The sequence below is a fragment of the Oryx dammah genome, unplaced genomic scaffold (genome assembly GCF_014754425.2).
Source record: "Oryx dammah isolate SB20612 unplaced genomic scaffold, SCBI_Odam_1.1 HiC_scaffold_18, whole genome shotgun sequence".
In the NCBI taxonomy this organism is placed as follows: Eukaryota; Metazoa; Chordata; class Mammalia; order Artiodactyla; family Bovidae; genus Oryx; species Oryx dammah.
The window spans coordinates 59673117-59699499 of NW_024070202.1; positions in this window are offsets into that span (position 1 = coordinate 59673117).

Sequence of the window (26383 nt, forward strand, 5' to 3'; positions counted from 1 at the left end):
ATTTTATTACAATAACTATTGTATTTCTAATAGTGATAAATAAGTAATTTATCCCAGCTCTTCTTTATATGCTTTATAAATATTCTCAGGCATTTATTATTTCATATTTGAAAATTTATTAAATCCCTCACAAAATAAAATCCTCTAGAGTCTAATTAAAATTGCATTGAATTCTTATATGTACCAATTTAGTTTATCCACTGATCTGTTGATGGAATTGAGTTTGTTTTCATCTTTTGGCTATGATGAATAAAGCTGCTGTGAACACTGGTATACAATTTTGCCTGAGTCCCTGCTTTTAGTTCTTGGGGGTATATACCTAAGAGTGAGACTGTTGAATCATTTGATCTATGTTTAATTATTTGAGAAACCATCATTCCTTTCCTTAATGCCTGCATCAGTTCACATCTTCACCAGCAATATGTAAGGGTCCACAAAGCTTTCTTTAAGTGATATAACTTTCATCACCTTTCTCACTTCTTCAGTCATAATTATTTTTTTCTAATCCCTACTTCTTTATCAATTTTGGTATGTTTACTTTGCTGGGAAATCAATAATTTTCTTTGGCATTTCAAAATATCTTCCATCCCTTTCCCTTTTACTTTACCACTTATCACAGGATTTTAAGCCTTAAGTTTTCTCTCTGCGTTTTTGCTGTTCTGTACGTTTTAATATTCATCATTTTTTACTATTTTTAAAGATAGTTTATCACGGGCCTGCCAAGAGTGTATTCTTAATTTTCAAGTAGGTTGGGGGTTGGGGGAAAAAAGAAAATTACCATCTTATTGTCTCATTTGAACATTATCAGAGGCAGTATTCTATAAAAATCCTGCTTTTAAAATTTTGTCAAGGAATGTCCCTGGTGGTCCAGTGGTTAGGACTTCATGCTCCCAGGGTAAAGGATACCAGTTTGAACCCTGGTCAGGGAACAGGGATGCCACATGCTGCTCGGCACAGCCAAAAACAATTATTTGTCAAAATATCTTTTTTATTTACTTATTTTTTATTGAAGGATAATTGTTTTACAAAATTTTGCTGTTTTCTGTCAAACCTCAAGATGAATCAGCCATATTTAGCTATTATGTGGTCTTCAGGCACTTTTGCTGTTTGGTTTCCAGATTTTTCATAAACTGTTCAATTTATCACTTTACTATTGTAAAATTCCCCATCTTGATTACTACTTTCAACTTTCCATACCTCTTTTTTTTATGATCAACATAGCTCTTACTATTGCTACACCTGCTTTCTTTTTCCTTTTTCTTTTTGTGATTTCCTTGTATCTCTTAGTCATACCTTTATTATAATATTTCCTCTGGGTCATGTGACCTTAGTTCTTAAGAGCTCCTTTCACACAGAGGGGTGAAGTGACTCACCATCACTCTATCTAAATTAGACCTTCATATTGACCTTATTTTCATCCCCAAATAGATATATCCTTCTTCCTCTTGCTCTAACAGATGATAAGCTCTAGAAAGTAGGTGACTGAGAACTAAATCTCCTTTAAGCAACAATATTTCTGGAATCCTCTCACTCTCCATTGCTTTCCCACTAGAATATTTCTCCTAAATTATCTTACCTAAACAGAGAAAGGGAAATTTTTACAGGGAGTTCGGAGAACTGAGTTTTTAATAAAGCTCTGCCAATAGCTGTGTGACCTTAAGCAAGTCAATTAAAGTTTCTAGAACTATGGCCTCAATTGTAAAATGTTCAAATTGACAAGATGGACTCTAGGGCCCTTTCCAGTTCTGCAATTCAGATTTTACCATTCTAGAGAGGAAAATTCAAGGAGGGAGAGAAAAGATACAAAGGCAGCATAGGTCAGATACAAAAGGTCAATTGCAAATTTTGAGAGCTAGGCACAAAGATAATCTTTTGTCTTAATTATGTATCAAAATATCACATGCAAGGCTATGATATAGCATCACTAACTTTTAAAATTATGGTTATGAATCGGGCTATAGGTTTCAAAGTTAATTCTGTGGTTCATTTAGATATCTATTAACGTAAATTAAATACCTTAAAATTACATATTGGTCTCCATGATTTTCTAATTCAACCCATAAATGATGAACAATCATGCATCTGAGATGTACCTATGTCTGAGAAAATTATTTTGTGTCTGAATTCATTTCAAGTCATGGTACACTTATTAACCATTGCAGCAAAACTTATACACAAATTCCATTGTATAATAATCCTTCTCCCTCTAAAGTTTAATGGGGAGAGCAGGTTAAATTGTGCAGTGTAAGTTTTCACATCTGCTCACAAGAATTGCAATATTTCTCTTCTATATCAGAAGGAAGGAAAGTGTGGCAGGAATAATCCCATGTATTTCTGGTAAATCTTAACACTTTACTGTCTGTCTCAAAGCCTGTCTACAGTCCAACTGTGAGAATTCTTGGAAAAAAATTATTAATATATTCTAATGCTTCACTCTACATTGTTTCTTATGTAGTCTGAATGTAGAATCAAAAGCCAAAGCTAAGATTTTTTTTCTCTTGGAACATGTGTAGGCCAGACCCATGCCTCCATTCTGAAGACTGATTCAATAGTTGGTAGGCTTTACTGAGTGCCTATTATGAGCATTGTTTTACTTTAAAAACATGATATAATGAAGTAGTAAATAGAAAAAAAGTAAAAAATATTTTTTAAAAAAGGAAGATTTGATATCTATCCTTGGGAAAACTACAACCTGATTCAGGAAACATTAGAAAGAATACTGTATACAGTAATAAGATAAATAGGTACATGGCAAAATGAAATAATCAAAATGTCATTCTGATAGACTCAATAATGACTCCTCTCAAAAATCCGTGTCCATGAAACCTTCAACTTTATTGACTTACATGGCAAAAGGGGCTTTGCACATGTGATTGATAATTCTGAAATAGGAGTTTATACTGGATTATATGGGTAGGTGCAGTATAATTACATAACTTCTTATAAGAGGGAGAGAAAACTGTCAAAGAGAAAGTAGTAGCAGATGTGGGGATGGAAGCAAGAGGTTGGAATGATGCAAAGAGCGAGTCACAAGCAGGTGTCCTCTACAAGCTGAAAAAGGCTTCTTCCCTCGGAGTCTCCACAAAAATCAGATATACCAATGTCTTGACTTCAGTCCACCAAGACTGATTATGGACTTCCAACCTTCACACTGTATGAGAAAACATTTGTATTGTCTTAGCTACTAAGTTTCTGGTAGGAAACTAATACAGCCACGGTATGACTTGAAAACATAGTTAGGAGGTAACACTGAATGAAATGGAAGTATGATAGAAATGAATTATTGATGATGATGATGACATTTTTTGTCAGATCAGGAACATCCTCTCTTCAGTCTTTGTTTTCATGAAGAAAAGTTTTATATAACACACCCCTTCACTTCTGACCTTTTAATCACTCTGGTCCTGGTAATATAGAATGATGTCTTTGCTTACTTAAAGATGGATATCTGGGCATGCTCAGTCCACTTTTGCCATTCTTGAAAAGAGCTTCCTGTAAAAACAAATATATTCTGCTCTTTTTCTTCTTTCCATGGGATGGTTGGCCCAGTGGTACTGCTATAATAGGCAGGTTGAGTCTACTTAATTCTGGAGTACATTTAGCAGGACAATTTGTCTTTCAAACTTGACTGCATTCTCCAACATTTCTCTATGATTAATAAGATAATATTTTGCCTGTTTCTTTACTTTTTCTACAATTCCCAATTATTCATAACCTGGGTAGGAAAAGAGAGGTGCAATTTTTGGGAGGGGGGAGGAGTCTCAGATTCCCCACTGCTAACTTTTATGCAGAGCATACCATGTACCAGGCGTGGAAGAGAGCATTTTGCGTGTATTATCCCATTTCACCCTCAAAGAGACTTGATGAAGCAAGTACTGATCTTACCTGCATTTTATAGCTAATAAAACCAAGGCACAGAGAGGTTAAATAACTTGCTCAAGGTCTCACAACTTGGAAGTCACAACTTTGTGATTCATGTTCAGGTCTTTCTCACTTCAAAGCCCAGGCTTTTGAACACTCTGTACATTTCCCTTCCTCCTGGAGGACACGAGGCTAGAACTGAATACTAATGATATTCCTACAGAAAGCTCTGTCTTCTTGGTATCAATCTTGGTTTGACTTCTTTCTAAGAAGCTTCTATGAAGTTTTTTTTTCTAGCTATAAGTCTCAGATAAAAAAAAATAGAAACTATAAATCATAGTAGGTTTGTTTTGTACACTCATTTAAATGGTATTAATTATCTAGGTCACCTATAACTTGCTTTCGCATGAACGCAGGGCAGACTTGATTACAAAAATAAACTCTCTCTGAAAAGATTTCATCATTTAAAATACAGCCACCCAGAAAGCCTTTAATCTTCCATGGCATGGAACTACCCCCATTCAATCAGAAGATGCCTAAAGGGTAATTTCAAACACTGATGCCTACAGCTGAAAATTAAGATATCAGACTTTCATCTCATTTGACCAGTTTTATTTTACTTTTGATTCCACTTCCCTCCCCTTCTCTTATCCTGCAGGCAGGGGACCATATATTTCTCACTTCATAGAAGATTTAATAGGTAGTCACAATTCTATAGCTGGACATCCCACCAAAGTAATATTCTCCATGATAAATTCTGCCATTTTTGACCCTCAGCCTTCCTTTGAGAGCCATATCAACCATATTGATAAGACCTCATATTACCATCTCAAGAGTATAACAAGGTTAAGACGATTGCTGTCTCAGCAAGAAGCTGAGTTTTTGATTCATGCTTTTATAACAACAAGGCTGGATTACTACAATTTGTTGTTGGCATCCCTCCCAGAATGCTCACTGCTTTGACTTGACTTTGCAGAGAGGATTCAGCAGTCAGGGTGTTCAACAATGAATACAGAAATGTGTGCACATACCATATCAGTACCACAAACATTCTGTTGAAGGAGAGAACTGATTTGAAAAAGTGTAGGTATAGGTCCTTTCTTTAACCCTGTGAAACACAATGAACCTTTTCCTTCCAAAAACAAGGCTTTCATATATAACCATGGCTTAGAACTGACTGTGGCTCAAGAGGTCTAAGCTACTTTATAAGAATGGCATATTTCACTGGACTTCAAGCTTCGATCTGAATCCTGGGGACAATCTCTCTATTCAAGAGCCAATTCCCACTTTTAGCACTCTTAGTTATATCTTATCAGATGACACTTCCTTTTAAAAAAAAAAAAAAAAGTAATGTATAGAATACAATACTATTCTTTAATCTGCATTAACATCTTGTGTGTGTTGTATGCTCATTCAAGTTTGACTCTTTGCAACCCCCTGAACTGTAGCCCTTAAGACCTTGATGGTGGTGGTGGTTTGGTCGCTAAGTTGTGTCTGATTCATGTGACCCCATAGACTGTAGCCCACCAGGCTCCTCTGTCCATGGGATTTCCCAGACAAGAACACTGAAGTGTGTTGCCATTTTATTCTGCAAGAAGTCTTCCCAAAGCAGAGACTGAACCCAGGTCTTCTGCATTGCAGGTGGTCTCTACTGACTAGCCACCAGAGAAACTCAAATCACACAATAATATGCCAGCATACAAGTCTTACTCAAGAGTATTTCTTACTTATACTTGTAATTCCTAAATGAAGTCTCCTTCCATCTACTAGGCCAGTACTTATCAAAGTATACTCCTGGAACCATCCATCTCAAGATAACCTGCAGTGTTCATTAAGAAACCAAATTCCAGGGTTTACCCTTGGTCATAATCTCTAGGGATGAGAGAAAGAACCAGAATTTTTTAACAAGCTTCCCAAGTGATCTTAATACACACTAAAATTTGAGAACTTCTGTAACTAGAGACTGTAAACCCTAGGAGTGAACATTCACAAGTCTTGTTCAGAGCCTACCATGCTGCCTGACCCTGGTAGGTAATCATTGTTTCTGTCAACGATGTAAGAATAAATGAACAGTTGATGAATCCATATGGAGATTCACAAAGTCCAAGGCAATGCCTCTCTCTGTTCTTATGATCTACTCAGCACTTCTGACAGGGGCATAGAAACCACAAGCAGAGTTGGGAGATTGAGTAAAAAACAACAAAAACTACAACACCCATCTTGTTAAATCTGAATTTCAAAGAACAACAAGTAATCTTCAAGATTTTCCATACAATATTTGGCAACTCTAGCCCCAGAATATATAGCCCTAGACTGACCCAGTCTTCTCTTGGCTGAGTTCTCACAACCACAGAGGGAAGACACAGATACCTTGTACACAGGATCTCGGCAGGAGAGACAGGATGCCTTACTGTATTCCTCCAGGAGAGATGTCAGTTTTACCCTGGAGGAGAGGAGTGACAGTTTCCTCCCAGTCTCATTGCCTTATCCAAAAGTGAGACTCTCATTTCTCTGATCCTTTGATAACTCATCTATTAAAAAAGAAGTGAAAATGTTCTCTCATACAAGTTACTATGCTGATAAAGTGAAGGAACATGTGTAAAGCTTAACGATATTATTTCCTCAACTTCACTCACTTCAGAGCTGTGATCACCTTCACTTTCTACTATCATCGTTGTCAACTCATACATACCTATGCACATCAGCATGCACCCACACTATTTCAGAGTTCTGCTTATGCTCCAGGTAGGTGATCGGCAGATAGAGCATGGAGATTAAGAAAGAGAGGGCTCTGGAGGGAGAATGGATACATATATATGTTGGCTGAGTCCCTTTGTTGTTTACCTGAATAAAGAAAGCTGAGTGCCAAAGAGTTGATGCTTTTGAACTGTGGTGTTGGAGAAGACTCTTGAGAGTGCCTTGGACTGCAAGGAGATCAAACCAGTCAATCCTAAAGGAAATCAGTCCTGATTATTCACTGGAAGGACTGACACTGAAGTTGAAGCTCCAATACTTTGGTCACCTGATGGGAAGAACTGACTCATTGGAAAAGACTCTGATGCTGGGAAAGATTGAAGGCAGGAGGAGAAGGGGATGAGATGGTTGGAAGGCATCACTGACTCAATGGACATGAGTTTGAGCAAGCTCCAGGAGTTGGTGATGGACAGAGAAGCCTGGTTTGCTGCAGTCCTCGGGGTCGCAAATAGTTGGATGTGACTGAGCAACTAAACTGAACTGAACTGAACTGAAAGTACCATAACACTGTTAATCAGCTACACCCCAATACAAAATGTTTTTGGGGTTAAAAAATAAATAAAAATTTAAAAAGAAAGAAAGAGGACTCTGAATTCAAGCATTCAAATTCCATCTCTGCCATTTATGTTTTCTGTGTGACTTAGGCTAGTTATCTAACCTCTTCAAATTTGAGTTTTTTAATTTATAAAGTGGAAATAATAACACTTGCTTTATAGGGTTGTGGTAAAGATCAAATACATTGATACAAGCAACCATTTAGAATAGCACCTGCACATAGTGAGCTTCAACAGGTATTAGCTTCTAGATATTGTTATTTTTATTATCAGCATCATTGTATCCAACCCCAATATGTTCTTAACACTCAATGACCTCACAGGACCAAGAATTACTTCCCCAAGTAATCCCTCTGATTTAGGACTAGAAAGATCCTCAAGTCCCCATATTTTATTCTCACTGATTATTCTCTTTAGGAGCTGAGAAAATAGTTAAGTTATGTATCAATAAGCTGATTTCCAGCATTTGGAAATTTCTAAAGCATATGTGCTACTGAGACCATTTTTAATTGAACTAAATAGCCACAAATAGAGAAAAAGTTTAGAGTTCTCATGATTCTATATTTATTTTGGTAACTAGTTGTTTGGCTGAAAAAGTTTGTCCTTAGAAATTATCTAAAGATCAAAACATGTAACCCAGTTTATGTGTCCAATTCTTTGTGACCCCATGGACTGTAGCCTACCAGGCTCCTCTGTCCATGGGATTTTCCACACAAGAGTACTGGAGTGGGTTGCCATTTCCTTCTCCAGGGGATCTTCCCAACTCAGGGATTGAACCCAGGTCTCCTGCATTGCAGGCAGACACTTTACCATCTGAGCCACCAGGGAAGTCCATATTTTAAACATCTAACATAGATCAAAATGTGTCCATACTTCAAAAATTGTGACTCTATCATTACCAATTTAAAATTTTCTAGGAAATATGTCTGACTCTTCCTCATTGCACAACATGATCTCACCCAGTGCCTTTTATCAAACAAATAATTAGAGTATTAACATGATAGGCATTTATTTATACATTGACATACCTATTTAATAGTATTCATTGACTGCCTCTATGTGTGAGGCGCTTTGCTATAGCAGTGAACAAAACAAATAACCCTGCTCTCATACAGCTTACATTCTATGAGGAGAATGGGGGAAAAAGGAAAATATATAGTGTGTCATTTGGTGATAAATTTGTGGTGGGGGGAAATTAAGCAAGGATGGGGCTAGGCAGTGCAGTAAGTGCTATACTTTTTACTTAGAGTTGTTTGGGAAGACCTCACTGGTATTTGTATAGATACCCAAGAGAGGTGATCGAATGAGTCCTACAGATACATAGGCAGAGGGGACAGCAATGCAAAGACTTTGAAGCAGGTCAACACTTGATGTGCTTGGTTGAGATAAATAGACCAGTGTGACTGAAGTGGAGAGAACATGGGAGGGGGTAATAAATGATGTCAAAGAGAAGCAAGATAATGGAGAGCATTGTAAGCAATTATATGGACTTTTGCATTTACTCAACTGACATGGGCCACCATGGAAGGGTTTTGAGCAGAGGAGTAATGGGATCTGGCTTATATTTTAAAAGATTCATACAACTTGCTGTGTGGAGAATTACAGTGATGGGGTGGGCATCATAAATGTAAGGAGGCCTATTAGGGGTAATGCAATTATCCAGAAGAGAGATGATGGTGGCTTGAAGGTGGTGATAGCAATGAAGCAAAGAAGGTGACAAGAATTAGCTGCATTCTGGATGTATTTTGAAGGTACAAAAGCACAAGTGTGCATTTTGTACCTTCCAAAAATATAAGTGCGCCCATTTGTGGAATAAACCAGACAAACATAAATGTATTGGAACTTTCTTTAAAATATTTAAGTTCTGATTCAACAATGATGTCCAAAGGTATGGAGCTGAGAAACTGCCTCCAGGGTAATGGAAGAGAAATTAGAAAGATAGAAAAAGAAATAGAGAAACAGAAAGTCATTGTAGGTTTCTGGGGAGGTAAAATTAAAAGAGTTGGTAAGAAAAGTATTCAGTTTATTGTTTATTACCTTATCCACCTTGACTTATCTCAAATTAAGCCTGAAAAATACTGCATACCCTGTGAGAACAAAATACTGTTAGTAGTTTATATGTATTATCTCCAGTTGTATTTACAAAAGTAAAATAGTCCATTTTCCCTTAGTAAAGGTGAAATTCTTTCTAGAATGGAGTACCTAGGTTTGGGTTAATGCTGTAAATCAGCAAACCAGGTGTGCTTCCTGAGAAACCCCATAAGTGAATAAGCACATTCCCCTAATGTGAATAAGCACATCCCCTTGAAAGTTCAAGAAATCTGATTTATTTATCTATGAGTTTAGCCTTATTTGATAACACCTTCATGCAAACAGAATGTTTTGCCAAGAACCAAAGAAAAACAAACCTGTATAGGAATTGGACTTAGAAGTAAAAGGCAAAAGGGCCAGAAGAACCCAAAACAGGGCTTGAGAAGATAGATAAGCAGAGAGCAAAGATTAGATTCAGGGATTTTAAAATCATTCAGAGTAGATGTTCTTTGGGTCAGAAATCAAAAAAGGTTCAGAAAAACACAAAGCTAATTAAAACCTTAAAAAATGAGTTTTAAAACCTTGTAAGAATACTGAAAAAATTTAACCTGAAGAAAAGGTAACAAATATTTAATAGGAATGGACTTTTAAAGTAAATTTATCAAAATCTGGAATCATTACTAATACCATGTCCACTGAGAACACATCAGATGAAAGTTGCAACCCAAGCAAAGTTGGCATCTCCTTGCCTGACTTTATCTGAGTTTAACATTCTATGACCCAGGGTGATAATTCCAAAAGTCTCTAAAAGCAATACAAATAGGCAATGGGCAAATTCATGTAATGATTATGATGGTATCCTCATGGTGGCTATGCCATTGATTTCTGATACAGAATTGCTCTCTAATGCTAATTTGATGTGGGGGCAGGGTGGTTCTATGAGCTTATCTGGAAGGGAATGTACTGACAGCAAATCAAAATTCTTATGAAAGGGCTTCTCTGGTGACTCAGTGGTAAAGAATCTACCTGCCAAGGCGGGTAGTTTGATACCTGGGTGGGGAGGATCCCACATTCCCTGGAGCAACTAAGCCCATGTGGCACAACTACTGAGCCTGCGCTCTAGAGCCCAGGAACTGCAACTACTGAAACCCACACACCCTAGAGCCTGTGCTCCACAATAAGAGGAGCCGGCACAATGAGAAGCCCGCCTGCACACTGCGACTACAGAGTAGCCCTAGCTCTTTGCAACTAGAGAAAGCTCACACGACAGCAAAGACCCACAACCTAAATAAATAAATAAAATTATTTTTTTAATTCTTATGAAAAAGTTATCTTCACAAGTGGAAGTAGAAAAAAATGGCTAAAAATAACTAAAAATAATAAAAGTAATCAACTCAGAATACCAAAGCATACTGATAAGTCTTGAATGTCTGTTTAGTCTGAAATGAATGGAGTATTCTACAGGGAAGACCATGCCTGCCAGAGGTCCTACCATGGACGTAGACTGAGTTTTTTCATAAAAATTCACTGTGACAAAGACTGAAAGCTCTTGAAAATGTCTGTAATTAATTATATTTTGTCAGCTTCTTAATTTCTCCTAAGTATATTGTTATTAGTATGCTCATATACCTTTATTCTTTGGTGTAATAAATCATTCTACTGATGTTTCTATTCTTGTATTGTTATAAATATATTTATGGGAAGGCTGTTTTGAACTTACTTGATGATATATATATATATATGAAAGTGAAAATGAAATCGCTCAGTTGTGTCCGACTCTTTGTGACCCCATGGACTGTAGCCTACCAGGCTCCTCCTTCCATGGGATTCTCCAGGCAAGAGTACTGGAGTGGATTGCCATTTCATTCTCTCTCTCTCTCTCTACATATATGTATATATATATATATATATAGCAATATATAGCAGGGTTAATTAATGCAATCTCAGTCACAGTGTAAAAACATGAAACAAAAGCACTAAAAATCATTGTGATAATAATAATTAAATTTATTGAGTCCTAAGATGTGTCACATATTTTACACATATTATTTTTAACCTCATGACAACCTCACTGATATGTATTATCATCTTCATTTTTCATATACAAAGTCTTATTCACATAAATTTAATTACTTGAAGGAAACAAGGTCAGGAAGTAATAGTGCTGATATCTGAAAAGATATTAATTTGAATTTAAAACTTTGGGATTTTCTACTACACTGTTTTTAGTAGCATTTATTAAATGGCGACCCACTCCAGTATTCTTGCCTGGAAAATACCATGGATGGAGGAGCCTGGTAGGCTACAGTCCATGGCATCGCAAAGAGTCCGACACGACTGAGCGACTTCACAGTCACAGTCACATTCAGTTTACTTGTTAAATTTGTGCTTAATCATTTTTGTTTAGTTGATGACATTTAAGAATATTGAAAATTTAGTTTGTTTCATTGTTATTTTGATTTACTGTTACAAAATCAATGTGTATAGGCAACATTTTTAAATGATACTTCAGAACTTTTATTTCTATTATATTTCACTACAAATACCATATGAAACGGTGTTAGAATTTTAGTGTAAGGGCTGGATCAGTTATGAATTCTGTTCTACAAAATAAATGAACAAAGATTCATTTTGCAGTAAGACTTAAAAGAACGAGAATTTAAGAACATCAGCTCCAAATAAAACCCACAACTTACCAGGTTTTAGAGACAATGGTTGGGTAGCCAAAGGAGGAAGATCACTTACACAAGGGAGGCCCGGAGGACACTAGCACTACTTGAACTCTGACCTCCTAGCATCACCTATGGATATTCCCAGAGTCAATTTAAACCCATGAGAATATCAGAATTGATTTAGAATCCAAAAACATTAATTTCTTTTTACAAAGTAAAACATTTATAAAACAAAATATTTCTCTCTGAAGATTAGGATGCAAATTCACCTCCCTCTGAAAACAAATAAAGAAAACAAACACAATAAACTTCAAAGAGGCTAATTTACTTCTGAATTACTTAGATTAAATCAAGCCATATAGACCACATGCTGAGGGCAATTTGGCCCCAGACCCTAGGGTTATATACCAGGCTACCACTGTACTGATTCAGCCTTTCTGCTGCAATTAGTAGAGTAAGAAATTCTGTAAATGAGCTAAGCCATTTAGTAATCAAAAGGCTTACTACCATTTTGCTGGGACTCTTTACCTGCTGTTCAGGGAGACACAAATGGGCAATGAGGAACAGAGTCAGTTCCAATGAGGGAGAAGAAGGCAGGAACTGGCTTGTCTTACTTGTTCCTGAAAGCCCTAATTTCAGTGGTGATCAGTATGCATTAAAAAAAAAAAAAGTATTTTTTAATATGCTTAGTTCTCTGTGCTTGCATGCTAAGTCATGCCCAACTTAATGCTACCCATTGAGTGTAGCCCACCAGGTTCCTCTGTCCTTGGGATTATCCTGGCAAGAATAATGGAGTGGGTTGCCCTTTGCGGATCTTCCCATCCAGGAATTAAACCCATGTCTCCTGCATTGGCAAGCTGATTCTTTACTGCTGAGCTACCAGGGAAGCGAGTAATATGCCTAAGCCATTACTAATATATCTAAGCTATTATATGTATATTCAACTTCTTAAGTTGGTTCAAATAAAAACACTCAAGAAAAATATGAATGTAGCAGCATTTCACTTCAAGAAAATTAGAGATACCAAGAGAACATTTCACGCAAAGATAAGCACAATAAAGGACAGAAATGGTATGGACCGAACAGAAGTAGAACATATTAAGAAGAGGTGGCAAGAATACATAGAACTATACAAAAAAGATCTTCACAACTCAGATAACCACAATGGTGTGATCACTCACCTAAAGCCAGACATCCTGGAATGCAAAGTTAAGTGGGCTTTAGGAAGCATCACTATGAACAAAGCTAGAGGAGGTGATGAAATTCCAGTTGAGCTATTTCAAATCCTAAAAGATGATTCTGTGAAACTGCTGCACTCAATATGCCAGCAAATTTGGAAAACTCAGCAGTGGCCACAGGACTGGAAAAGGTCAGTTTTCATTCCAATCCCAAAGAAAGGATACGCCAAAGAATGCCCAAATTACCACACAATTACACTCATCTCACACACTAGCAAAGTAATTCTCAAAATTCTCCAAGCCAGGCTTCAACAGTATGTGAACCATGAACTTCCAGATGTTCAAGCTGGATTTAGGAAAGGCAGAAGAACCAGAGATCAAAGTACCAACATCCGTTGGATCATCAATAAAGCAAGAGAGTTCCAGAAAAACATCTCTTGCTTTGACTATATCAAAGCCTTTGACTGTGTAGATCACAACAAACTGTGGAAATTCTTCAAGAGATGGGAATACCAGACTGCCTGACTTGCCTCCTGAGAAATCTGCATGCAGGTCAGGAAGCAACAGTTAGAACTGGACATGGAACAAAAGACTGGTTCCAAATCAGAAAAGGAGTATGTCAAGGCTGTATATTGTAAGCCAGCTTATTTAACTTATATGTAGAGTTAATCATGTGAAATGCCGGGCTGGATTAAGCTCAAGCTGGAATCAAGATTACTGGGAGAAATATAACAAACCTCAGATATGGAGATGACACCATCTTTATGGCAGAAAGTAAAGAAGAACTAAAAAGCCTCTTGATGAAAATGAAAGAGGAGAGTTAAAAAGTTGACTTAAAACTCAACATTCAAAAAACTAAGATCACAGCATCTGGTCCCATCAGTTCAGTTCAGTTCAGTTCAGCCACTCAGTCATGTCTGACTCTGCGACCCCATGAATCGCAGCACTCCAGGCCTCCCAGTCTATCACCAACACCCGGAGTTCACTCAGACTCACATCCATCGAGTCAGTGATGCCATCCAGCCATCTCATCCTCTGTCGTCCCCTTCTCCTCCTGCCCCCAATCCCTCCCAGCATTAGAGTCTTTTCCAATGAGTCAACTCTCCACATGAGGTGGCCAAAGTACTGGAGGTTCAGCTTCAGCATCATTCCTTCCAAAGAAATCCCCGGGTTGATCTCCTTCAGAATGGACTGGTTGGATCTCCTTGCAGTCCAAGGGACTTTCAAGAGTCTTCTCCAACACCACAGTTCAAAAGCATCAATTCTTCAGCACTCAGCCTTCTTCACAGTCCTATACTCCATACATGACCACAGGAAAAACCATAGCCTTGAATAGACGGACATTTGTTGACAAAGTAATGTCTCTGCTTTTGAATATGCTATCTAGGTTGGTCATAACTTTTTTTCCAAGGAGTAAGCATCTTTTAATTTCATGGCTGCAATCACCATCTGCAGTGATTTTGGAGCCCCAAAAAATAAAGTTGGACACTGTTTCCACTGTTTCCCCATCTATTTCCCATGAAGTGATGGGACTGAATGCCACGATCTTCGTTTTCTGAATGTTGAGCTTTAAGCCAACTTTTTCGCTCTCCTCTTTCACTTTCATCAAGAGGCTTTTTAGTTCCTCTTCACTTTCTGCCATAAGGGTGGTGTCATCTCCATATCTGAAGTTACTGATATTTCTCCTGGCAATCTTGATTCCAGCTTGTGCTTCTTCCAGACCAGCATTTCTCATGATGTACTCTACATAGAAATTAAATAAGCAGGGTGACAATATACAGCCTTGACGTACTCCTTTTCCTATTTGGAACCAGTCTGTTGTTCCATGTCCAGCTCTAACTGTTGCTACCTGACCTGCATACAGATTTCTCAAGAAGCAGGTCAGGTGGTCTGGTATTCTCATCTCTTTCAGAATTTTCCACAGTTTCTTGTGATCCACACAGTCAAAGGCTTTGGTATAGTCAATAAAGCAGAAATACATGTTTTTCTGAAACTCTCTTGCTTTTCCGATGATCCAGCGGATGTTGGCAATTTGATCTCTGGTTCCTCTGCTTTTTCTAAAATCAGCTTGAACATCTGGAAGTTCATGGTTCACGTACTGTTGAAGCCTGGCTTGGAGAATTTTGAGCATTATTTAACTAGCATGTGAGATGAGTGCAATTGTGCAGTAGTTTGAGCATTCTTTGGCATCCTTTCTTTGGGACTGGAATGAAAACTGACCTTTTCCAGTCCTGTGGCCACTGCTGAGTTTTCCAAATTTGCTGACATATTGAGTGCAGCACTTTCACAGCATCATCTTTCAGGATTTGAAATAGCTCCACTGGAATGCCATCACCTCCACTAGCTTTGTTCATAGTGATGCTTTCTAAGGCCCACTTGACTTCACATTCCACGATATCTGACTCTAGGTGAGTGATCACACCATCGTGATTATCTGGGTCATGAAGATCTTTTTTGTACAGTTCTTCTGTGTATTCTTGCCACCTCTTCTTAATATCTTCTGCTTCTGTTAGGTCCAGACCATTTCTGTCCTTTATCAAGCCCATCTTTGCAAGAAATGTTTCCTTGGGTCTCTAATTTTCTTGAAGAGATCTCTAGTCTTTCCCATTCTGTTGTTTTCCTCTATTTCTTTGCATTGATCGCTGAGGAAGGCTTTCTTATCTCTCCTTGCTATTCTCTGGAACTCTGCATTCAGATGCTTATATCTTTCCTTTTCTCCTTTGCTTTTTGCTTCTCTTCTTTCCACAGCTATTTGTAAGGCCTCCTCAGACATCCATTTTGCTTTTTTTGCATTTCTTTTCCATGGGGATGGTCTTGATCCCTGTCTCTTATACAGTAAATCCTGTTCATAATTCTTCAGGCACTCTATCTATCAGATCTGGTCCCATCAGCTCATGGCAAATAGATGGGGAAGCAATGGAAACAGTGACAGACTTTATTTTTTTTGGATCCAAAAGCACTGCAGGTGGTGAATGCAACCATGAAATTAAAAGACGCTTGCTCCTTGGAAGGAAAATTATGACCAACCTAAACAGCAGGTTAAAAAGTAGAAACAATACTTTGCCAACAAAGGTCCATCTAGTCAAAGCTATGGTTTTTCCAATAGTCTTGTATGGATGTGAGGGTTGGACTATAAAGAAAGCTGAGCACTGAAGAATTGATGCTTTTGAACTGTGGTGTTGGAGAAGACTCTTGAGAGTCCCTTGGATTGCAAGGAGATTCAACCAGTCCATCCGAAAGGAAATTAGTCCTGAGTATTCATTTGAAGGACTGATGCTGAAGCTGAAACTCCAGTACTTTGTCCACTTGATGCAAATAACTGACTCATTGAAAAAGACCCTGATGCTGGGAAAGTTTGAAGGCTGGAGGAGAAGGGGATGACAGAGGATGAGATGCTTGGATGGCATCACTGACTCAATGGACCTGAGTTTGAGTAAACTCCAGGAGTTGGTGATGGACATGGAGCCCTGGCATGCTGCAGCCCGTGGGGTTGCAAATAGTTGGACACAACTGAGCAACTGAACTGAACTGAACAGTGACAATTCTCTTGAAAAAGACAACACTCACTTCATGGTTGATTCTTTTCTGTAGCAAAGACAATGAGATGCATGACAATGCTTCTGTCTTTTCCTCTTCTATACTAAGAACTGAGACATACATTCAGACAACTTTATAAACCACACTTGTGACTATTCATCAACCACAAAATCAAAATCTTAAGGCTACATCTGATCAGAATATTTTCATTGCAGTTATCTCCTCAGATGACAGAAAGGTGACTTAAAGTAGCTCCTGGTGAAATACTTGCTTTTGTAAATGAGGGACACCTAACCTATGTAATTTTAGTTTAGATGCTATTTTCCAGGATTCAGGTTATATCATCAGGATCTGGTTTCTCTGAGTTGAGAAGTATTAATAGACAGGATTTTAAGTCAAATCAGGATTTGAGGCCCTACTGTACTGTATTTTAGAAATATTAGAGAAAGCATGAGTTCTGTGAATTTCAATTTGCTTATTTGAAAAGTGGGGATAATAATAGCCTTTGAAATAAGATCAAAAGAGACTATAAAGGAAAGTGTTGTTAAAATTCTAAGGTATCATATAAACATTAATGATAAAAGCACAAGACTTTTCCTCCTAATAGGGTGTTAAAAGAAATTCCAGGAACAAATTACTCTTATAAGGACACATGTTGGGTTTAGGACCCACCCACATCCAGGATAATCTCTCAAGATCCTTAACTTATTTATATCTGCAAAGACCTTATTTCCAAGTAAGGCCCCACTCATGTGTACCAAGGCTAGGACCTGGATACACTTTTGAGGCTACTATATGGGGTACATGTACAATCTTTACAACTTTTCTGCAAATATAAAATTATCCCAGAATAAAAAATTTATTCATAAAGAGGAGGGGGCAGTGGTTAAGTGAAAGTCCTGGAATTGGTATAATGGATGTGAAATCTTACACCTTGAAAAAATACTTCCTCAGAGACAAAAGGAAAGAAAGGGAGAAGAGGACTGAAAACAGATGTTTAGAGATTTAGGCAAGATATTAAGATTGCTCATGGCAGAAGAATCCCATTCACTCTAAATATGAGGTAGGAGTTTTATAAGCAAAAAAGGGAGAGAGTGAAAGTGAATGAGTCTGAAGATAACACAGTAAGACCTCTGAGGAGAGTATGCACTCTTCTGAGAGCATTAAGAGCACTAAACCTCCTTGGGCTCCAACGGAAGTCATCAACCATGACTAAGCAACGCTGTCGGTTCAGTTAGGTCATTTGCTCCAGCAGGCCTCAGCAGCTTGGGCACAGTAGTGGATAAAGAGGGCGGCGTGAGTGATCTAAGGAGAGGATTGGCCAATAGACACAGTGGCAGGTATGTCAGTGATGAACAAACCAAAATATTTAACCTTGATACCCAGGGTAGTTGGGAAAGGGAGTAAAGACTGCTAGAATAATTTTCCCAATGTTTTCTTCTACAAGTTTTATAGTTTCAGGTCTTATATTTTAAATCTCTGGTCCATTTCAAGTTAATTTTTGTGGATGGCATTCACAAAATGCCGTTTTTCCTCTGCAAAATGCAGTTTCATTCCTCTGCATGTGTACATCTACCTTTCCCAACACCACTTATTATAGAGACGATCCTTGATCCATGGTATGTTTTAGGCACCCTTTCATAAATTAGTTGACTATGTACGTGAGAGTTACCATCCAGGCCTTCTTTCTGTTCAACGGATCTATGTGCCTGTCTTTTATTTCAGTATCATATGGTTTTGAGGAAAATCTGAAAGTGATAGAGCAGTTCTTTTCAGACTTGTATGTACATATGAAGAACCTGGGGATCTTGTTAAACTGTGGATTAAATTTGGGGAATGACTCTCAAGTGAGGCCAACACCACTGCGATTCCACCGAACTCATTTTGAGAAGCAAGAGAACCTAGAGATCTTGAGGAAATCTCAATGCAGAAAAGAGAGGCATAGAACTGTGGCAAGAAATGAAACTGGGAATTCAAAGATTTGGTTTTCTGAAATAGATTAGAGCTAGAGGATGACGGGGCCCAGACAGTTGTCCTGGGCATGAGTGGTGGAAATCAAATGGCAGTAAATTTTGTTTGAAGAGTGTCTGGAGTGTTTGGCGGGTCTTCCCTATAGACACTTAAGTCACATGGAATGAGGACAAAGAAACACTGTCACGTATTAAAATTTTCAATGTCTTTTAAGAGGAAAGACCTAGGGACTACTGAAAGGTGATATAACCCAGGGAATCTGAAGAGCGGATATGTTTCCATTCATATTTTGGAAGTGAAACTCTCTGGAAAACACTGCCCCCAGTTTCTAAGACACAGAGAGGTGAAAGAATGAACAGTCCTAATCAAAGGTTTGGAGGGAAGTTTTTCAAATAAACTTTACTAATGACTCAGACTTACTAATAAATTCCAGTTAAATAAGAAGATGGTAGACAATGTCACCCTGCTTATTTAACTTATATGTGGAGTACATCATGCAAAATGTCAGGCTGGATGAAGCACAAGCTGGAATCAAGATTGCTGGGAGAACTGTCAATAACCTCAGATATGCAGATGATATCACCCTTATGGCAGAAAGCAAAGAAGAACTAAAGAGCCTCTTGATGAAAGTGAAAGAGGAGAGTTTAAAAGTTGACTTAAAACTCAACATTCAGAAAACTAAGATCATGGCATCCAGTCCCATCACTTCAAGCCAAACAGATGAGAAAACAATGGAAACAGTGAGAGATTTTTTATTTTCTTGGGCTCCAAAATCACTGCAGATGGTGACTGCAGCCATGAAATTAAAAGATACTTGCTCCTTCTAAGAAAAGCTATGACCAGCCTAGACAGCCTATTAAAAAGCAGAGACAATACTGTACCAACAAGGGTCCATCTAGTCAAAGCTATGGCTTTTTTTCCAGTAGTCATGTATGGATGTGAGAGTTGGACTATAAAGAAAGCTGAGTGCTGAAGAATTGATGCTTTTGAACTGTGGTGTTGGAGAAGATTCTTGAGAGTTCTTGGACTGCAAGGAAATCCAACCAGTCCATCCTAAAGGAAATCAGTCCTAAATATTCATTGGAAAGACTGATGCTGAAGCCGAAACTCCAATACTTTGGCCACTGGATGCAAAGAACTGACTCATTGAAAAAGACCCTGATGCTGGGAAAGATTGAAGGCAGGAGGAAAAGGGGACGACAGAGGATAAGATGGTTGGATGGCATCACCGATGCGATGGACATGAGTTTGAGTAAACTCAGAGAGTTGGTGATGGACGGGGAGGCCTGTCATGCTCCAGTCCATGGGGTCTCAAAGAGTTGGACACAACTGAGCAATTGAACTGAACTGAGACAAAATCAACTAAAAGGCTCAATGTTATCGGAAAAACTGAAGGTGCAGGATGTAAAGTTTGTGGGGAGTCAATAGGGGAAGGCTGGAATGAGATGGAGGGAATGAGAAGAGACCTGGTCTTGTGGTACTTGCCCCTCTGATGAGGACTTGGGAAAGCTGGGAAGAGAGAGGAAGAGTGGAGAGCTAGACAGGGAGACCATAAACGAAGTCAGTATATTCCCAGGACTTAGGAAAAATCACTAATAAAAACTGCTTCTCTCCAAAATACACAGTTCCTAGTTCTACACATGGATATAAACAAGAAACATCAAGAGTGCTTCTCTGATGATCTTTCAGTTCTAAAAAAGATGGTATCTGTTCAGGAGCAATGGATTGAAGACTTCACAGGAGTACAATTATCAGATTTACTTTAAACTCTGAAATATAAAAAGGTGGCTTTTTTACCTCCTGCTGTTGATTCTCATGGAAATTATGCTTATCATAGGTTTTGGGAAATGTAGCTTGGGGCCCTGTGGTGATTGACAGAAGCGCTAACAGTAGATGTAGTCCAGAATGCTGGATTACAGATGAGACCTTTAAAGCTGCCCTGAATTCTAATTAGATGACAGTCATGAAAGATGTAAGCTTCAGACATTGACATTGTCACTTCAGGCAAGGACAAAAGTCATCTAATTTATATTAATATGAGAAAAGTTTAAATCTGTTCTTTTAATATGGGAAAGTTTAGGCAAACTTTCATTAGCTTCTTGGGTTGATAAATGAAAGACTGCAAGACTCTAAAAGCCACATCATTTATTCTATAAGTTAACAAAGACTGAAAATCATCTTATGGTAAATCACCATTTTTATCAGTAAAAATATCTTTGTACTGGAGCAAACATGAGAATATTTTATTATCATCTTTAGAATCTTCCTCATATTATTTTTAAAGACATTTACATTTTTGCCTATTCCATAAAGTTAGGAGAAAATACTTTAGTAAGGAGCTGAAAAATCTGGAGTTAATATGGAAAATATTTGTATCCTTAAATATTATATTTGTTTTCAGTGTTTTTTTCTCCCTAATCCTTTGGGTTAATGTGGTATATTTATAGTTTTAAGCTCTTCAGTCTAGTCCTCTCTAACTTTATTATACTCTTGCCTACAGTGATTTAAAGACATAAGATCAAGATTTAGATCTAATTATTAAGATAATTCCTATAGTCTATTTTCTTTTTAAATTGCAGTGCTTTCACCCTGTTTATGGGTTAGAGTGCAGTGTTACAAGGCTTCTACAGAATTAAAGATATATTTAAATTCTATACAATTTCAGTGGTGGGTCTGGGAAAAAGGCAAATCAAAACTGCTATACCTTTTGAAAAGAACTAAGTCACAACTTGCTTGTTAACCAGCAATGTGTCCAGAGCTTGGACTTATTTATTTAGCAAGCAGATGTTGACCTTTACTACATCCCAGAAAGTGTGCCAAGTGTTTGTTTTGTTTTGTTTTGTTTTTTCACAAAGTATGGAAGATGATTCTTTTTGTTAAGGAATCTACAGCTTAATTGAAGAACAGAACATATAGGGGTTATAAAGATCATCATCAAAGCAGCATATGATTAAATGTAGACACTAATATCATTTCCTTTATTAAACATTTAGATATTTTCTTAAAATAGCTGATCTCTAGAATATTACCAAATACTTTTCCCTCTAGAAAATCCCAATTTATTCTAGAGTAAGTTCTTGAGGCTTACTTCTATTTTGTCAAGGTCTTAGTCTTGAATCATTTCTTTTGGTGTCTAGCACACAATAGGAACACAACAAGGAATTGAGTGAATGGATGTGTGGCTAAATTAAAGAATGTTGGGAGAAAATGAAAAATATATAACTTTCTCAGATGTTTCTGTTTTATCTGAACATGAGAAAATTTTGTTTAAATATACAGTAAGTTAAATCCATGTTTTCATCACTGTTTCTCAAAACAAAGCCAGACATTAAATCCAACTAAAGTATCTTGGAAGTTTTCCTTCAAAAGCAGTAACATTCACTCCATCTAAGATTTGTTTTATCTAAATGAAATATCTATAGAGTGATGCTAGAATGATTTTCTTAGTAATGTCATCTTGGATGTATGCCTTCTTCACATTTATCATCTATTACCTAATTTTTTTATATAACTAGAAACCAGAAGCACACTTGTAATGTCCTACATCAATAATGACCGACACTAGTCCCTAATAGTTCCCTTCTCTGGACCAAGCTTGCTCTTACTCTCCCCTTTTTTTTGAAGGATGTTGCCCTCTTCCTTGACAATCTTCTTCAAATAACAATGTCATGTTTTTAGTCAATCCTCACTATAATGATCCATTTCTCTTAATGCTATTTATTTCTGCAAATTTAGGATTATCTTTAAATCATTTTTTCACTTCAACATGACTTTTAATAGTCTTGATATTATAGAGTAATAAGAATAAATTATGGGGAAAAAAGTAATGGCCCGATCTACTAATATTTTTAATGATATTTTTCTCCCATGCACTTGTCCTCACTTTAAAGCCTGGATCACCGTGCCATCTCTTTCTACTCCTGCCAGAAGGTAGCTACAAAAGGAAATTCTAAGGAACAACTTAAAAAAAATGTTAACAAAAGGCATAATATATATTAATAAACCTGAAAAATATTCAACCAACAGCCTACTGTTATTATTTACATCAAAAGAAAACACAGGAACTAAGCCTCAAAAGCAAAAATGAAGGGGAAAAAATTAATACAACAGAACTTGGAAATTAGATGAAACAGCAGAAGACTGAAAGGGGTTCAAAGGAGAAGTCGGAATATCCAGAAGGAAGTAAAGGCAGTAAGGATGACAAGAGTTACAAATATGCTATGGTATGAAGCAACTGGTAACTATATCATAAAGAATTCACATTCTTTAAAAAATAATTCCTTCAGGCTTCACTTCTTCATTAAATGCATGCTGCTAAGTCACTTCAGTCGTGTCCGACTCTGTGCAACCCCATAGATGACAGCCCACCAGGCTCCCCCGTCCCTGGGATTCTCCAGGCAAGAACACTGGAGTGGGTTGCCATTTCCTTCTCCAACGCATGAAAGGGAAAAGTGAAAGTGAAGTCACTCAGTCATGTCCAACTCTTTGTGACCCCACGGACTGCAGCCTACCAGGCTCCTCCGCCCATGAGATTTTCCAGACTGTGAGCCACACAGCAGAGCTGTTCTCCTGGGTTCCCTTACCCTACTGCTCTCCACCCAGGTGCCCTTTCCCAATAAAATCGCTTGCTTTGTCAGCACGTGTGTCTCCTCAGACAATTCATTTCCAAGTGTTAGACAAGAGCCCAGTATCAGGCCCTGGAAGGTGTTCCACTTCCTGCAACAAATGGCGACTCTGGTGAGACTCTTCTTCGCTGAGACTGGCATCCTGACCACTCGGGGTATTCAGGGGCTAGCTTGCCTGCCAATGGACCAGACCCAGCAGCTGCAACTGGGACCCTTTTGTCCCTGGTCTCCTGACGTGGACAACTGGCCAGAGTACCCCGACCAGTAAGGAACAAGAGACTTCATTGACCTCTCTCCCCTTCCCTCTCTCTTTCCTCTCCTTCACCCTTCCTATCCTTCCCCATTTTCTAGTCCCCCAGTCCTGGACACAGGAATCTGGTCGAAGGGCCTCAGCCTGAGCTGAGGATTGGAGACTGATCATCTTCTCTTGGCACAGAACTCGAATTCTGGTTCTGGTCTTGTCTGATTTCTGGTAGGGCCGAGTTCCAGTCCTCCCTTCTCTGGAGGCCCAGGGTAAAGTCCCATACCGCCTGGGTATCTGCAGATGGCAGGAAACGTCTGAAAGGCCATCCCTTTGTGCCCTCTCCTGCCTCCTCCCTCTTCTTCTTTCAACCTGGCTTCCTTTCCTCCCTTTGAAATCTTTGAAGACCTGAGATATTTTCCTTTACCTTGTTAGTACTTGGATCTGAAGTTCTGTGTCTCTATAGGAAGTTTCCTGAGAGACTGTATTAAATGCATGACGTAGTTCAAATATGAATTAACTAGTTATTCATGCCGTCATTCATCAGAAATAAAACATCCTTAGTCATCAAAGAACGCAACTGACTTCTAGAAAGTGTCTTTCTTTGATGGCCCCAATCCATGGTGCATTCCATAAGGATTTCATAAAGTTCCAGTTTCTTTCCCCTTATAGGTTCCAATTATTTCGTGTCTCTTATCACTACTTAAAATTTCTGGCAAGATCTAAAAACAGAGTGAGTCATATGCAAAACGTTACCAGAAAGAATGAGAAAGATACTACACAGTTTGTTATTGGTGTATTGTCCACGTCACCAAAAGGTGCACAGCGTAATCTTTAGACAGCAAAGACTTTCTTCTTTGATTCACTCCTGTATTCCTATTACCAAAAACAGTGCTTGGCATACAGGGGTTGAAAAAATTCAGATTAAAATTGGATGCCTTTACTGGGATATTCATAAAACTGGTTCACTAATTAGGTGTGTCTTTAGAAACATTTTCATATTTTCTATTACTCATTATAGCATCCAATCAAGATGAGCTTCTCTGGTGGCTAAGTGGTAAAAAAAAATCCACCTGCCAGTGCTGGAGACACTGGTTCAATCCCTGCATCAGGAAGATTCCCTGGAGAAGCAGATGGCAACCTGCTCCAGTATTCTTGCCTGGGAAATCCCATGGACAGAAGAGCCTGGCAGGCTACAGTCCATGGGATTGCAAGGGTTGGATATAACTTAGTGACTAAATCACCACCACCAATACTCATTATTCAGTGTTTAAGAAGTAGTGTAGTCACAAAATGAAATTCACACAAGGAATATTATGTTCAAGTATATTCACATAACATATATCAGCATTAACATGGAGAAAACAATTTCTCTGAAAACTGAGAATTAGTGAAAAATTAATTTACTAGGAAATAGATTCGAAATTTAAAAAGCATTTAAAAATGTGGCAAATTTGCCAATTCATAGCTCACATTATAGAGTTCACAGCATGGAGAAATGCAGGGAGTTTCCTAACTAATAAGCAAAGGAAAATTTTTACAGAATCAGACAAAAAAAATAACAATAAGTAAACTGATATTCTACAAAATAAAAATGAAAAAGACTTTAACAGACAAATCTAATACACAGGATTTAACTGGGCATAATTTGAAAGCATTCTTAGCTCTAAGAAATTATTATATAAAAATGAGGACTTCCTAAAAATTGAGTACATGAAGGAAGGAAATAAAGATTCAGGACTATGAAACAAGTTGGACAGTGAAATCTCCATTAGGATTAGAGATGTTTCAAAAGGAAAATAAAATAATGTGGGAAAAGGCCAAGTTATAGAAGAAGCTTAATGAAGAATAATGGGTTGTCAGTGCCTGTCTGAGGAGTGGATGAATGGGGGACAAACAAGTTACAGAATACATGTATGTTTTAGATGTTTTAAATAACTACATATTTAACCAAAAAACATGTTTTGTTCTACAGAAATGGTTCTCAAAGTGAGACAGTATAAGAAATCCAAAATCTTAAATTCAGTCCACAAGTTGAGGTGATTTTCTCTGAGAACACAGCTTTGTAATATATCCACATCTATAAGATAAAGTTTGTCCATGGTAAGAAATAACCATTTTCTTAAAACATGACATGAAAATTATTTATTGTGATAAACAATCATGCTGAGGATGTGTAAAGTGTTTTTCATACTTCTTTTGCACTGTTAATGTAATACACAAACAACTTTGAAAAGCTACAGGGTACTGATGGGGAAATTTAATAAAATAAGCTTATCATTACATGTTAAATAAATAACCCCTTGGAAGAAAAGGGAGGTAATTAGACAAGGGTGAAGAACAGAAAAAGAAAAAAAAAGGAGAGGGAGCGGAAAGGAGGAGAGGGGATGGGGAGGAGGGGAGAGAGGAAGCAAACAAGACTGCCTACTGTTCTCAGCTTGACTAAACTTCAGATAAGTTTCCTCTGGACCTCCTGTACTTAGAGCATATACTATAGAGAACTTTTCATTGTAAATTCTTTCCCTGCCCCACTGAGATGTATGTAAATCTTTTCAAAGCCTCTTGATGGTTTGAAACCCAGGAATCTCTTTCTCCAGGGCCTAGGAGCCATCTCTTTGAAATGTAAACATCAGGGGAAATAATGTCCCAACTTTCTATTTCTGTGGAGAGATAGGAGACTAACCCCAGTGTGTCAAACTTGCTTTAAGTATTAAAACTGTCTCCTGTCTCAGGTTTCCCTAGAGGTCCAGTGGTAAGGAATCTTCCTCAATGCAGGGGACACGAGTTCCATCACCAGTCTGGGAAGATTCCACGTGCCAAGAAGCAACTAAGCCTGTGTGCTACAACTACTGAAGCCTTCCTGCCTAGAGCCTATTGGTGCTCCACAACTAACAAGAGAAGCCACCACAATGAGAAGCCCATGCTCTGCAGCAGAGAGTAGCCCCAATCTGCTGCAACT